Genomic DNA, 16,707 nt, shown 5'->3' on the forward strand with positions numbered 1-16,707 from the left:
CCTCAGCCGCCGTAGCTCGGCAGATCGCCGGCTTTTTCTCTAGGTTTAGCACTTAAAATGAAAAATGTGACCTTGTTTGAGATCACAGAGGGGGAAAAAAATCTAAAAGGGCCGAAAGACTTTTAAGAATGGCTCCGTGTTCGACCTTCACTTTGGGCCCTGTCGTCATGACGTATAACCCAGTGAAGGATCCTGTGCCTATAGGGCAGCGAGGGCCTTCTAGTAATATGACATGTTCTAATGCCCCAGCAGGACATGAATGCGACACACACACACACACACACACACACACACACGCCGGCGCATAAAGCCATTCATTCCCGCTGCATCCATTTATCGTATTCATTCCCTTAACACCCCTTATTTCCTCCCTCCTCTCCTCTGTCCCATTTCCCCACCTCTAATTGCCGCCGCCGCTTTCTCTTCTTTCAAATTCATTGCCTTTCATGCCTTCCACCTCTTATCGCTCCGACTCGATATTTATCTCGGCACTGCCCCCCCCCCCCATCACCTGTTCCCCTCTGCCTGCTCCCAGCTGTGCTTGTGCATTGCGGTCCACACGCGAGCTGCAGATAAGAACGTCTCCAGCGCCACTGATCTATCTATAAATCAATCACGCCGTCGCCTGCCGCCGCTCCGGCGTGTGTGAGCGCGTGCGGGCGTGTGCTAGCGCTACTGTACCGTGGTTCCAGGTGCGTCGCGGACGCACGTGCATATACGTGCGGCTGCTCGAGCGCTCGGCTGCTTCCTCGTTCAGCTCCACTTGTTTATCTCTTCCCTCTACCTTTATTTTGCCAAAAGGCTCAATCCCAGAAGGCCCGTGACAGTTTCACTTGTCAAGTGTGTGTTTGCATTTCCTCCTCCTCCTCCTCTGCTTCTCCCCATTGTTGCTTCGCTTCGTTCGCACTCGAAGCTGCTGCGACTGGATGATGGCGGTGGGACGAGCTTTAAATGGAGATAAAGAGTTCATGCGGGTGTAGTATTCTGTGCTCAGCGCGCACGACACCAGCCGTGAGCGTGTTGAGTCCAGCGTGACCTGAACGGCTGCAGGCGGAGGAGAGAAAATCGAACAGCGTCAAATACTTCGTAGCTGATTAGCAGCTAATGCACAGACCTGTTACAGTGTTACAGGCCCATTATGTAACAGCTCAGGTGTCTTCACTTCAGATTTACAGTTAAACTAGAGTTAAGATGCGGTGTAAATCCACCCTTAGGCGCCTCTTCTCCTCTGTCATTGATTATGAACATATACATCAGGCACAAGCTTTAAACGGTAATTCATTATATCAGATCTGTAGCATAAGAATTAGTTTGACAGCTTCCAGGTTAATTACAATCGCCCCATCGTTGTGACTGTGACGCTGTGAAGACCCCCCCCCCCCATTCTGGGCTGGGCCGGCCTTCAGTCCACGGCGCCTTCGCCGCCGCCGCCCCGTCTTCCCTGAGTCGTGTTGCGTTCGCGGCGTCGACTAGAGGTTTACCGCAGGAAACAAACTGTCGCTGTTTTCGCTCTCTGTCTGCTAAATCCGACAAGGCAAAAAGCACAAAGACGGGAGAAGATTAATAGCTTAGAAGTGAGAAGGAGCCGGAACATCCAAGTGGCTTGATCCATTTAGCTGACAGTCTCATTCTCATCTGAAATGGAGTGAAGTGACAGCCAACAAATCACCAGCATGTTTGTGTGTTTTATGTGATTAAACGACGGAGGGAGTATTAAATCAAACTTAGCTCGCCTCGCGGACTCGCTGGCTTTAAGCCACTCTTTTCTCACTATAATGACAATTTATCCACGAGTGAGCGGCCGTTGTTCAAAACACAAATCCGCCCGGCGATAACCCCACATCACTAATAAGTCTGGAGGTTCTTTGGAGTGATCTTCGCCTCCTTTTGTGAGAAGGTGATCTTGTACCCGCTTCTTCGTGTCGGGCGACGTAGCCGCGGAGCTAACGTAATTACTTTTTCTGTCCAGAGTCTGTGCGCTAACACCCGACTTCTGTCAAAAAAAACAGATCGGATCCAGGTAATCTCTCGTCACGGGGCGACGGCCGCTCGCGTCTCGGCTCCTCCGGCCTTCGTGCTGTCGCTGCAAAGACAAAGGAGTGTTTCATTTCACTTCTATTTCAGCAGCCGCCCACAATTTTCCAATAAGAAGAACTCGAGTATCAGTGACCAGCATCGCCACATAACATGAGACACAAATATCAGTCCATTGTTTTAATACTGTACCATCCATTATACTTTGCTGTGATTTTAATCTTATCTCATCTATGCTAATGAACGGATATTGGTCTCCTGTGCTTTATTCCAGGTGTGTGCGCTGCAGTCAAGGTGGATAATTGTGGGTGGCTCCTGGTTTTAAGGTGGTGTAATATAACGTCTGCCCTCAGTGCCCTTAGAAATGAAAAGTGGAAATAAAAGAAAGCCGACATCAACCTGCCTGTCATATATTTCTGTGTCATGCAGTAACAAAGCTTTGAGTTTGAATACAATAAAAACACAAAGTCAGATCTGGTGAACTGACTTAAAGGACATTTTAGAAAAGGGCCAAACTTTTCTGGAAATTACTCGGTTCTTTGTGTAAATAGAAACTCTCATATCGAACTATTTTCATTCTGTGATGTCATCATCATCATAGTGTCGTCCCATCTGTCAACTGGATAAGTGGCGTAACATGTGGAGATGGGCTGAAGCCACGCTTCGTTGTGGTGAAGGGCTTCCCATTATTAAATCTGTGAAGCAGAAATAACCTGAACGTTTAATCCAGCTTTCACACTATTATTGTCAGTCTCTTGTCACCATTTGTTGAAAGTCGAAACTTTTTCTTTATTTGTTTTGTTTTGCACAGAACGGGGGGGGGGGCACGCGTTATTGTGGTGCATTTCCCTGTTTCCACGCTGCGTTTGACTCCATCAGTGCGTTGTGTTCAGACTCTCAAACTTCCCAACTTTCACCGTCTCTCGCTCAGGTGCCGCCCCAGGATTCAGTCCTTTTCTACAGGACCGACTCGGACCGCGAGGTGCGACGGGGTCCGATTTCCACCGCGTGTGTTTTAATGTTTGGATTCCATCCCTCTGAGTGTTTGCAGTTGCTCTCTCTTAATTAAAAGATAGCAGCGCCTGTTTGAACTCCCTCCCCGGCTGTAAACACGGCGCTGGCGGAGCACCGGATGCGGTGTCTGACGCTGACGTCCCTCCTCTGACGCCCGGCCTCCCGCGTGTTGGACCTGTCGCCAACAGGCCCGACCTCAGGTAGAGCGTGTGTGTGTGTGTGTGTGTGTGTGTGTGTGTGTGTGTGTGTGTGTGTGTGTGTGTGTGTGTGTGTGTGTGTGCGTGTGTGTGTGTGTGTGTGTGTGCGTGTGTGTGTGTGCTGATGCCAGTTGTCTGCTGGTTATTGCTCTCCCGTCTGCTTTGTCTGCGTGGCTGTGGTTTATCAGCGATGGCAGATTGATTGGCCTATCGCTGCTTGTTTGGATGTGCCAGGTTTGTGTAGATACTAATCCCCCGCTCTTGTCTTCCCACACTCTTCACCCTGGTCTACCTGTTCCTCTCTTATCTCCACATGCATCACACACACACACACACACACACACACACACACACACACACACACACACACACACACACACACACACACACACACACACACACACACACACACACACCACCAGCAGAACCATTTCTTTTTTTCTCACTCCACCCTCCCTCCCTCACTTCAGCCTGTCATCCCTGCTTCCCCCTCATCCTTTCATCTCTCTCTCTCTATTCTTACCCTTCATGCGTTATCTCCTCTGTCTTTCTCTCCCCTGTCACGCTTTCATCCCTCCCCTCTTATCCCTCATGTCTCATCTCATCCCACTTTCCGCTCACCCTTTCATCCATTCCCCTCCCCGTCAGTTTAGTTACTTCAGTGACGGCTTATCAGAGGCTGTTTTGCCTAAACAGTGTTCAAAATGTCACTTTCAAAAACCCGCAAAAGCAGCGGTAACAACCTTGCTCGGCTCCCTGAGCCCGCGACGTGGCGATCAGAACCGGGCCGCGGTTCCAAGAGGACCGGCCTCGCTGTGGGCTCGTCCTCGCCGGTTGGCGTTCGTGTCACGCAGGGCGACAAACTTGCAAAACTGCAGACTCCCACATCGCATGGTTCCTGGCTGGTGATGTCATTCAGCCGATTGACAGTTGGTGGCGGTAGTGTGTCAACACGCAGACATAGTGTAAGAACAGTGTCTCTATCCCAGCCATCACAAACAGCAGGTTTCTTCCTCCAGGGAGTGAGACAGCGTGAGATACTGTATGTTATATGACGTATTTAATCTATAGGGAGCACTCGGTTACTGGACTGAATGTATAAACGATACAACATTGGACTATAAGGAACTGAGATTAAAAGGCATTAACCAGGGAGGACAGCTGAAATGAAACAATGCCACAAATTTATTGTGTTATGGACGATCGAGGCTCTAATGCCTTTGGGAATTTATTCATACTTAGGAGAAAATGTACTGTAGGTAAAGGATTCTTTTGCTTCCAACCTTCATATAGTGCAGTCGTTGAGTGCAGGTTGGATGAATCCCACCGCTCTGTGTGGCTGAATGGGCTCGCGTCCACGTGTGCGGAGGCTACTCCGCCTCACATCTGTCACGCAGAAGCCATTTTGGACAAGCTGCCCTCGCCCACAGCACGAGGTGAAGCCCCGCAAAGGTGAACGGATACAGATGTGAGCGAGAGGGCGGGCGAGCGAGCGTCTGCCGTCACGCGGCGGCTCTGAATAGCCCCCATCTCGGCCCCGCGACAATTACAGTAAAAGTGACGCGTTGCTCCAAGGCGCCGCAATTAGGCTGAGTCACGTCAGCGCCGGACAGCTGTGATGAAGGGCTATTAGAGAGCCAGGGATGATGGAGGCACTCATCACCCCAGATCCCCCCCCCCCACACACACACACACACACACACACCCCACACACCTTTACCACCATCGCCATCATCACCATCCGTCACCGCGGCCCACGCTGCATGGCCCCCGCCCTTCTCATCCGCATCAATCACCATTACCGGCAAACTTTCCCAGGCAACTACTCTGAGAAAGACTCATTCTATCCTGCCATCTTTCGCTCCGCTCTCTTCTGCATCTGTCTCATTTCCTGCCATGGATTTATAGATATTTCGGGGTAAGTGCTCTCCATGAATCTTACACCTGCTTTCTCTCTCTCTCCAACTTACTACCCCAGATCCACGCTCCTTCCTTCTGTTCATGTGCATTCATCTTCCACTCTCTATCCTCAGCTCCCGCTCTGCTCCCGCTCTTCCTTCCGTCTTTTTTCTCCCCTCAGAGTCATGCACCGCTTTTAATAGCTCCATTTCTCTTATTCGCCCCTTATCTTCTCCAATTTGATGCATTTCACCTGGCTTGAATCATTTTGCCTGTATCAATCTGTCTCCTCTTCTCTCACTCTTACTCTCAAACCTATTTTAATACCTCACCCCAATGTCCCTATTTGTCTCTGTAAATGAATATCTTTGAGATACTGTAACACTCTAAATCCCAGATATCCCCAGTATTATTTAACATAGAGTGTGCATACAGTAACATCGTGTGTGGTATGAACACTGTATTTACTACAATTACAATTATTAATTGCTCTCACCCAATGAACTATATCCATTCAGCTGATGCAATTAATTGCAATTAATCCATGTACAGTAATACTGGATGGATTAAATATTGATTTTGGCAGTTAACATGTTACACATGTAACTAGATATACATTTCAACACACACTGATATGTTTCTCATGCCTTTTGCAGTATATGTCACTTGAGACAACACATGTTAATTGTAGGGTGCATGGTGATTGTGAATGTCATTGTTGATGAACTACAATGTTATTTTAAAATAAAGTAAATCAAGTCATAGCGATTAAAGAAGGAACTCTAACAGCTGAGAGGTCAAGGTCAAGGTCACAGTAACATCAAATCTAATAAGTCCCTGTAATAACATTTGTGTCTCTTCTAAACCCCTTTCACCAGTTTCTTGATAAATTGATGACAATGGGATGACAGGAGACCCCGAAGACCCGAGCCGGCCACGACCTGTGGTTGTGGTGGGCCCAGCTCATGTCATGTAAACATGTGAAGGGCCCAGTTACACCTGTGACAACCTTCCTGGCTACACGGTGAAAGCACCGTACCTGCTGTACTGTATGTGTGTGTCAGCCCGACTGTCTGCGGCGCTGCCCGGACCGCGCCTAATAAGATCCAGGCCGTCGTGGAGAGCAGAACGGAGGGAGGAGAATCAAAGGCGCGTTGGTGCCGGCAGGCGGGGGAACACATGCTGGGCTTCCTGGATGACCTCACCGCGCCGGCGCTGGAGCGCGCTGCCAGCGGGCCGGGCCTGTCTGCAGCTCCCGGACCCGCCACGAGCAGACGCCCCCTCCGTCAAGGTGATGGAGGGGGCGTCAGGGGCCACGCGGGGTCAGTGTGTGAAGACGTTATCACTTTTCTACCACTTTCATGTCACTCCCCTAATTACTGCTTAATTACGTCCCTAATTGCTTTTCTTTTCCTCGTGTGGGACTAATTGCGCGTAAAAGCTTTGTGTTGGGAGCCATGTTTGTTTATGTAGGTGTGTGTCAGAGACGGAACCATTACACTAATCAGCAGCAGGTCTGTCTGTGGTGCTCAGTGCTGCTGTGGCTCAGCCTTCCCCCCTTCACCCATACATTTTATATATTTTGACAGAAGTGTATGTTGACTTGATTGATCATTTGGCAAAATAATGAGCCTTCGTTTAGTTTCAGCCAGCGTAATAGTCAGGATTACGGCTTAATCCCCTTTGCTAGTAGTAATAGTAGAATCCAAACGCAGTATTACAATATAATTGAGAAATGAGCGTGTAGCTAGTCTGTCATTTTTAAGTGCCTTTCAGAGCATTTCCTGCTCTACAGTACGTAATGAGCCTGATTTGACTCTTTTTAAACGGACTAATTGGGACGGTCTGATTAAATGAAAGCAGGCTCTCGTTCATTTCGGCGATCCCCTGATTTTGCAGCCTCCTTGTCCTCCTTTCGCTCTCACGCCGCCGTATGTTTCACCATGGTTACTCCCGGTAATGTCCCCGTTCGTCCTATCAGACGTTTTATCCTCCTCCCTCACCCTTTGCCATCCGCCTTTCCATCTCGCCACACTGGAATTACCCTGATTATGATTATGGCTGTGATGATAATGATAACCACCGCAAAATTGCACTCTCTCTCTCTCTCTCTCTCTCTCTCTCTCTCTCTCTCATATCCAAGACCCCAGAGATTATGATTGACTGAAAGGCTGCCTGCAAATGTTTCCCCCATCTCATTTTTCTGCTTTCCTCAATCTATCCTCTCCTCTTTTTTTGTTTTATTTTGCTTTTTGTGCACTTCTTGTTCCCTGCACTCATTGTTCACACACTCTCCAGCTCATCTCTCGTCTCTCTTCATCCCTTTTCAATTTTCTGCCAGTCTTTCATCTCTGTTGTTGTGCTCCTTTCCACCTCTCCCGGCCCATCTTGCCTCGGCCACTTGTCCCCGGCTCTCTCCCTTTCTCGCTCTCGGGTTTCAGCTCTTTTTTCTTCTTTTCGCCGTCTCTCCACTCCTCTCATTTGCTTCTCTGCTTATGCTGCTCCCACAAATGAACCAAATAAATTAGTTTCTGCTTCATATTGCATTCAGGAAATAATTATATAGTTCCATCCTGAGTATGTGAAGTGGGCAGGGATGGAGCTTTCGCAGGGCGAGTGAACCTGTCTTCCTTCTACAGGACCATGATCAACTTAACCCTGCAGCTCCGACTCTTCCAACATGTTCTCACATCCTCAATCTCAGTGTACTCTACATACTGTATATTACAAAGAACAAAACTATTATATAAATTCACCCAGAAACACATGTCATACTCTACAAACCTCAGATGTGACATAGAAATGCATCAGATCCCACTTTCTGTCCCAAACAAATTTATCTTCATGTTTTTGCAGCCCTGAACTTTAACAAAAATTGGTAGAAAATTACACCGTTTCAATAATCACAGTATTTTTCAAAATTATTTTTGCACTCAAGTCCTCCCAAGCCTTTTTCTTTCTCGTTTATTTTTAGGTCTGAACTTCTCAAACTCTCAGCGGCTGCTACGCCGCGAAGGCGCACTTGGTCATTTACCTCATTAAGATGGAACTCAACTGAAAGATCAACCGCTTTAAACCATGTGTTGTTTTGCAGAGTTGTCTTGTGTTTCTGTTGTTAGAAAAAGCAACAAAAGCAGCAACATTTTCCATAATAGCTTTTTCTTTTGCCACATTAGAAGCAAAATGAGCAAATTATTCTCTAGCGGTGGCAGCATTAATATTGTACAGAATGCTGCAGACACAATATTAGGCAATTTCAGAAAATTCAGCCACATTACAGCAGTCTCAGCGTTCATTGACTCCCCATTAACATCAGATCTGATGCTGGATAAAACTCCTAAATGGAAGTGCGCTTTCATACGCGTCTGATCCCATCTCCTGATCTCCCAGAGTTAAAGCAGTCGGCCGCTGCAGGGACTTTTCCTGCTGTTCCCCCTTTTCCTATGGAAAAGTTTGAAGCTTCACAGACTCAGGCTCAGGTCACCCTCCTCTCTCTCTTTCCTCCTTTCAGTCACGTTATCCTCCGTCCTTCATCCGCTTGCCTGCCTCTACTTTGATTTTTGAATATATATTTAATATTTGTTTGACTAACTTTCAGAAGACTGCGATTCCCTTTATCTCCTCTTGTAATCCTCCCGGTATTATACACTCTTTAGGCACAGATAATACACATTTTCTCGCTATAGTAGCGAGAGCTGTGTGAGCGTGATGTTCATTGCAGGATTTTCACGCATGGCAGCGTTATTGATCAATATGCAGAAAATACATCAGACCTGTGTTGACATTTTTATGGAAAATCTCTGGCTAAATCTAACGACTCAACACAAACCCAGAGTGAAGTTATTACTTTTTAATTAAAGCTTACATTGTCACGACCAAGTCAATAGTAATAAAGAGGCGGTATATATTAATATTCTGCATTTTAATTATTTTTGTACCTCCCAATGAAACATGTAACACGAAGCGCACATAGAACAATTAAGCCCATTACGAATTCATTGAATCGTTCAACCAGTAACCAGTAACTCTAACTTCCTGACCAGTTGGACCAGTTTGGACCAGACGTGCTTCATCATAATAATTTTGTTGTGTTTAAAGCAGAAATGATAGAAAGCACTTCTTCAAGTAGGCAGATGCTAAACACTCATCTCTCTAAATGTCAGATTGTTTTCTAATGTAAATGTTGGAAGCTTTTGCCTCCTCCGGTGTTTTATGCCGATTTATCTCAACCGAAAACTTAGTCTGTTGTTTCTTACTTAATCAAAAACCCAGTAGATGTGTCCTTGAACCTTTATTCTGGTATACAATATTAAATTCAACTGAACATAGCGCCCAGTTACATATAAAGACTAAGACCAAGGTACCAAGGCTGTTAGTAATCAGTTCACAAATAAAATCCCTCAACCTATTGACGGTCATGATAATAAGTAGCTGGCGTACATTTTATTTACAGCATGTGGCAAATATAAAAAATAGAGCAAAGAAGATAATGTTGTTAAAACTGATATTACTGCTTGACAGTTTTTATACACGTCTGTCCAGACTCGTATTATAAATTTTTCATCAGTAGGTCCCAAAGGGAATGAATTCCCTTCAGACATTCTTGCCATGTTTGTTAGATGAAGAAAGGAACAGAGTTGAGAGTGACTTTAACCTTTAACCCTTCAACCTTTGACCTCAGCCTAAATGACAACCCTGAGTCGCGACGCCTCAGCCACAGCTGGAAGCGGTCAGGAGGCTTAAAGGGACATGCTGTAAACTTTAAATGGGATTAAACAGAGGAAAACGCTGGCAGGTGGTGACACAGTAGATGGAATGTCCTTTTTTATTTATTTATTTATTTTTTATTGCTTTACCGCTCACACTCGCAGTCGCGATCAACATGCCAATCTGTGTGGCCCTTATTACCGAGCACGGCGTCACGTTGCGGCGCTAAAGCGGCCTCACAGATGCAATGATGGATTAGCGGACGGACTGATCGATTGTAATATCTTAACTGACACGTTGATGGATTCAGCAGGAGGCGCAGACGTGTCCGCGCGAATCAGACCATTTCCTGAGTGGGTCCGCACGAAGAACAACTAACAGGAAGTTAATGAAAACCCACCTGAAGGACTGAGGCCTGTGAGGAAACCGGAGAGTCTGGTGTTTTCTCAAAGCAGAACACACACACACACACACGCACACACACACACACACACGCACACACACACGCACACCTTCATGCACAGTCAAGCTGACACACAAATCCCCTGATGCTCTAAGCCGCAGCATCAGTGCTACCCATCACATTCCACCCAGTCAATTCAGTACATTACCACAATCGATAGGAGCTGCACAGCCGTGCGTCTTCGCCGCGCTCGCTGCTGGCCGGCGCTATGATTCATGCCCGCACCGCAGCTCCTCGGAAAACACAGCGTGAGGCGCGGCTAAAAGCTCTCCTGCAGCTGAAAGACAGAAGGCCTGTCAGCGCCGGGCTGTGTTCTCCACACACTGCTGTCAGTGTGCCACTTTACAACACAACACCGCACATCAGCGGTGCATTACCGAGGACACGGCGTGGATCAACGCGCCGCCGACGCCGGGCTTTTGTGTCGCCCAACACTGGGGTCCGCACGTGGGTCCGCGTACTGTAGGTGTGAAGCTGTTTCCAGTGGCACGGAGTCTAAAGAATGGACTTGGATGAAAGGGTGATGACGGCGCCGTCCAACACTGGTGATGGCAACGTTGTAGGAAGCTTTATTTTAGCAGATATCACACGCAGCATAATAACCTTCCATTATCTGGGAGGGCGGGAGGCAGGTTCTCCAGAGCCGCCATCAGGCTCTATAAAGTCCAGTTCCATCCAGCAGTGATCGCTTTTAACTCTGCTTCTACAAGCGTTTCACTGCGTTTTTTGCCCGTCTGAGGTTTCACAGGTGCGGACGAGGTGAGATCAGCGCATCAGATGCCCTCCATGGAGGAAATCACCCCATCCTCTAAGAAATTAAAACAAGGAAAACTGGGCCCAGAGGCGGAAATGAAACCAGATTAGATCAAACCGGGGGCTCGTAGAACTTCCATCAGTCTCGTGTCGCACGGCGGGACGCGCTCGTTCCCCGCGCTGCTGCTGTACGTTCTGCAGGACTCCGCTGAATGGAGCGATTATTGTCTGTCGTCTCCTGCTGAGGTTGCTTCAGCAGCAGCACAGCGACAATGCGAAGGCTGTTGTCGACTACTTCCTCTACGTAGGCGCAAACCAACCAGACCAAATCCCAGGAATATGAACGTTCTCCCCTCCACTCTGAGTGCACGTGAAACTACACAATGGACACAATTTGTACTGCAGCTAATGACTTCCTCATTGTTGATTCAGTGATTTGAAAAACAGGATGAAGACGTTTGTTTGGCTCCTGACTTAATGACCTTAATTACCATTTGATGAATTACCTCTGCCTTTGTACGGTTCTTTCTTCTCGTCCGGCTATTTGTTAGTCGTTCTTTCCGAACTCAGAGCACTTTTGTCCGTTTGGGCGTCTTTACTAACAAAAGTGAGTTACTCTGAAGTGACACAGAGTTGTGTAAGTTTATCACTGTGTCTTTTACCCTTTAACCTGTTAAAATCTCTGGCAGCCCAGAGGTCAGCGACAAGGAGCTGGCTTCTTCCTCCCACAGTATAAATGGAGGCTGTAAATTGCCCGCGGAGTGTCTGAGAGGGGTTGTGTTCCTCGCCTCTTGCCCAGTGACAGCTGGGATTGGCCCCAGCACCTCATGAGGACACGTAGTTAGGATAATGGATGCCTCCGTCTAAAGGTTTAGATCTGAGTGCTCGTATTACCAAGGTTCTACTTCTGCTTGACCTACCCAAGGCATGGGGAGTAATCTGGAGCAACAGGACTAAAACCCCCCGGACGGCACCGCTGGGACCGAGCAGCTCGTCCTCGTGACCTTGGGAGAAGTTTTTTCCCAAGGAGGGAGACTGAATCCTTGACGCGTCCTGAGCAAACCTGTGGCCGAGCTTCGTCATTTCCTCCCATTCTCAGTATTAGTCCCATGTGCTTCGGCCTTAAACCCGCTTTTATGTGGTTTGTGTCCAGGTGAATAACCACAGAAACTGTTCATTCTTACGCTACAAAAGGAATATTATGATTATTGTGCTTGGTTTAATGTCTGAAATGTCTGAGTTATGAAAGCCAGTGGGTGAAACATGCAAATACTGTAGAAAAATAACTGTTCTTCCAACAGCCGTCGTTTAACACAAACCCGATGTCCCGCCTTTAAACGGAAGCGTTGCGTAGTAAAGATTAACAATAAGAGACGGGAACGACTCACCTCGACGCGGCGAGCTCGTTACCGTCGTAAAGCGTTTTACAGCTCGGTTTTATACGCGGCAGATGCCGCGTTTTGCCGCCGTTGGCGCCGTCGCCGCACAGACAGACCTGGGATCAGTTGCAGTTATCTGCAGACGGAGGACATGCAGCGTATCCGTCTCAGTTCATTCCGTGTTCAGCTTCCGGACGGGGCCGCGATCCCGGTGCGAGAGCGCTTCACGTGCACGCCGGCTACAGCGGCGGCACACCGTGTCCCACATCGGCCGGTACACAACATTTCCCTCGCTACCTTTTTGTCCGCTTCGCCGTCATTTCGTCTCTTTGACGGTGCCGTTCTCTCTTGTTTCACACTGTTCTGACCCGTGGTCCTCGACGAGTACATTTCCACAGATGAATAGCGCTGCTTGTGCGAGCGTAATTAGAGCGAGAGAATTTCACCCGCTAATGTGTTTGGCTAGGTGCTCGCCGCGCTGGCCGCGCACGCGCACCGGCCACGCACGCGCACCGGCCTCTGAGCTGTCGATACGGACGTTTTTGAAAAGGTGCGAGGCATGACTCACGATGGCACACAGGCTGGAGAGCCTCTGCGCTTAATGGCACTTCTCCGCTTCTTTTCGGCCTCAGCAGCAGGAGAACACTGTTTCAGACACGCTTTCAGAATCCGCTGGAAAATCGGTTCAAAGCAAACAACTCGACTTCACCGCGGTGGAGAAGAGAAAGGTTTGCAAAGAAAAGTAAAAAAAAAACAGCCTATGAAAGAGAAAACACTAATCAAACGAGAAGATTTAATGAGTCGTGGGTTCAAAGCAGAGCGGGACGTGGTTCGTCCGGGTGTTTACGTCTCACGGAGCAGGAAAAGGCGACGCCGAGGCGGGAACAAAAAGGTGCAGCACTATAGCTGGCTCCCAGTGGGTGCGGGTGATAGACTGTGACTCAGCCGCCATTGTTTCTGAATGGATCATCTTTACCGGTTCATACCGCTCTTCCTCGACGAGCGCGGCCTTGCGCGTTCGCAGCATTAACGGGCCTTTAATGGTTTTGAACCCACACATTAAATTGAAGCACATCTCTGGGACGCGTGTAATCGGCCGCCGCAGCTCCTCGACGCGACAGGAAGGACAGCGGGTCGCGTCCCGCCGCGACGCGGCGCGTTAATGGCTGATTGACACCCGGTGTCGAGCAAACGAGGTCCGGTAATCTAGGCGTGGCGCCGCAACGGACACCCGAGACCCGCTGTAATTGGAAATGACGAGGTGCGTGCACTTCCATTCTTGAGACAGGACATGCGCGTCCATTCAGTTTCACCAAACCTCTTTTTCTGATTCCTTCCACACACATTCCCGAGTTGTAATTAGTGGCACAGGGTAGTGGTCACACATAATGCCACTAATTGGGCTGGCAGGCACCATTACCCAGAGCTAATCACCATTCTCTGGGTGACGAGGCGTCCTGGCCCTCTAACCACTAGCTGCTAGCAGGATCCCTATCACGCTGCCAGAGCTCAGGGAGCACTGCTATACCAATTAACCAGCTCAACGCAGTGACTCATGCTTTAGGTCTCACAGAGATGCAGCTTTACCTTATTTCCTGCTGGTGATTTCAAACGAGGTCGAGACCAGCCCGTGTTATTACTTATCCGTGACGTCTAATGAACCACAGCGGAGCTGACGGTCCGACGATGCAGTCAAAGCCTGGCTGCTCCCAGGAGCTAAAATGGGGATTCTTATATGCTCAATTACAGGACCCACCTCCTTTAGTGGTAAGCGCTGATCAGCTGCGCCATCATTGTCTGGTTCTGTGAAGGTCCTGGGGTTTTCGGAGCCGGGTACTTCCTTTCTCACTAAGAATAGCCTCCGCTCAGCCTCCCCATGACATGATGATACCTCTGACAGCACTATGAAATGCATCTGGCTCATCAGAGCCTCGAGGCTCGTGAGTGCGGCAGCCTTTGAATGGGACATAGAGAGGAGAGAATTGCTGCCTGGAATGAAGGCAGTAACCTGTACATGGCTGAACAGAACCGGGGAGCTTTCTTCAGCTTTCCACATCGGCAGGCTTTCATTTTCTTGCCCATTAAACATGACCTGACTTTAATTGCATTTGCAAGCCTCTCGACCGGCCCTCGTTTCGAATTAGGGTTTCGTAGCCATTTTCCTGCTTGATTTAGCGCCGGTGGTCTTGTTATGTCAGACAGCAGTAGCTTCATAGTAATAGTCAATAATCATTTGACGTGATATTTGCAGAAATCTTCATGTGTTCAAACGTGGATTGGCCGCGCTGCTTCGCCATCGCTTCCCATTTATTCGTTCGCCCCGTGAGGCTTGATTGTCTTTAATCACCTGGTTCCGTCTGTTTCGTTTACATTTAAACGCGTAAAAAAAAAAAAAACATGCACATTTTTTTCCTTTAAGTATTAAGTGCCGAGACAAAAGTCTCTCCTGTTCTTTAAAGTGCTTCAGCCTCGAGGCTCTGACTAATATTTTCTAAGGCCATTCAAGGCTGCACTTGCAAATACAAGAAGAATGTGTGCGGTAATGATCTTAGCCTTGCTCTGTTGTGCATCTCGACATTTAGCTGTATCCGACTAAAGCGGAGCAGGCGAGAGCATGTAGATTAGCAGGTCAAGTGCAGAGTGGGTGTTAATCATCATTTGTAGATAATGGGATGACCTTTTGTCAAACTCTGGAGAGTTTGGAGAAAGAATTGTGACAAATCACAGAAAATCACTTCTTAAAGTCTTGCACTCCTCTGCAGATTAGATTCTCTCGGCACCGCGGCTGCCTGTCTGACTTCTAATAATCTTACTCCAGTAAATGGTTCTGTCTAACTCTATTAAAGTCACTAAACACCTGCCTCTGGTAAAAATCACCATGTCACTCATCTGACTTCGTATGAGTCCATTCAGGCTGCTGGCAGAGATGCTCGGTGAGTCGGGAGCAGGTAGTGGCAGCTAATAAAAGGCACTGAGGTTCAATTGGTAGGAACGAGAGCTAGAAACCTACAGAGGCTCGCACAGGTGCGTTTGGGATGTTGACACCTCTACTTATAAAATAAAGTGGAAAGTCTAATGTTTAAATATGTCTAGTGCCCGTGCGTGGTGGCAGTTATAGTGAAACGTGAGTAATGTGAAGCATAAAAGGCTATTTTTCATATTTCACTCCTGCTGCTCCTCATTTGAAGGGAATAATACTTACCTCAAATGAGAAGCTCTCAAATATCTGTTATTTCCAACTCTGGGTGATGGAAGTCATTTTTTTCCATTGCTTTGACAGAGAAAGGACGAGACTGAGCCTGTATCTGTCATAAATTTCAGGAAATTGTTTTCAGCAGTTTGTGAGAGAAGTCCCACAGATTCCATCATGAATGACAAAGTGATCCTGCTGCACTTATTGTTTTACAGTAGCGAAAGTCAAATTGTGCCAAAATGTGAAGAGCACCAGTGGGATTTGTTCATCTGCACAGTCTAAACGGTGGCTCAACAACAACTCTACTGCCGTCGCCTATCTGTCCAATCTCTGACCTTCCTCATTTGCTCTGAAATCTCTGGATGAAAGGGACACGACGGAGATCAAGTGCCATGGCTGTATCCCAGCGCTGCTGGAGATGGCTTCTTGGGCCATCGTGATCCTTCAGGGCAAAGAGCCCACCTGGGTGGAGGCCAAGAGCCAGCTGTGAGGGAGACGGCGGCGCAGGATGAAGGGATGAATGTGGGGAGGAAATTGAACGGAGGAATGGGGCGAGACAAAACCATTTGGGCCTGACAGAGAGGAGATTGGGAGTGTGGCAACGAGTGGCAGAGAGGAAGCGCTGACAAATACATTCACACTACGTCTAGAGTCAGGGAGGAGGCACTTGATTGTTGGGCTGTATTCTGTCACGTCCTGATTTGCATATTCAGTAGGTTACAGTAGGTGTTGAACCTCTCTTAACCCACACAATGCAGCCATTTGTTCATGAATGAGAAGCTGCAGTTGCAGGTCGAGTTGAGCTCAAACACCAGTGTGACGCTACAGTACCGACGGCAAGGCGAACAATGTGCGCTTGTTGTGGACAAAGAGCCCATTTTCAGCACAACGCAGATCTATCACGTTAGTGAAGGCTAAAAACATTCGGGTGCCAATGAATTTCCTACGCGTAACGTTTTCTCATCCACGTGACGCGTCGCTGTGAGTGTTCGGCAGCTGCCGGTTCATTAAAAAGTCTTCTTGCTTTCTCTTCACCTGCCGATTGGAACCTCAATTATGTTTATTTCG

The sequence above is a fragment of the Betta splendens genome, chromosome 2 (genome assembly GCF_900634795.4).
Source record: "Betta splendens chromosome 2, fBetSpl5.4, whole genome shotgun sequence".
Classification (NCBI taxonomy): Eukaryota; Metazoa; Chordata; class Actinopteri; order Anabantiformes; family Osphronemidae; genus Betta; species Betta splendens.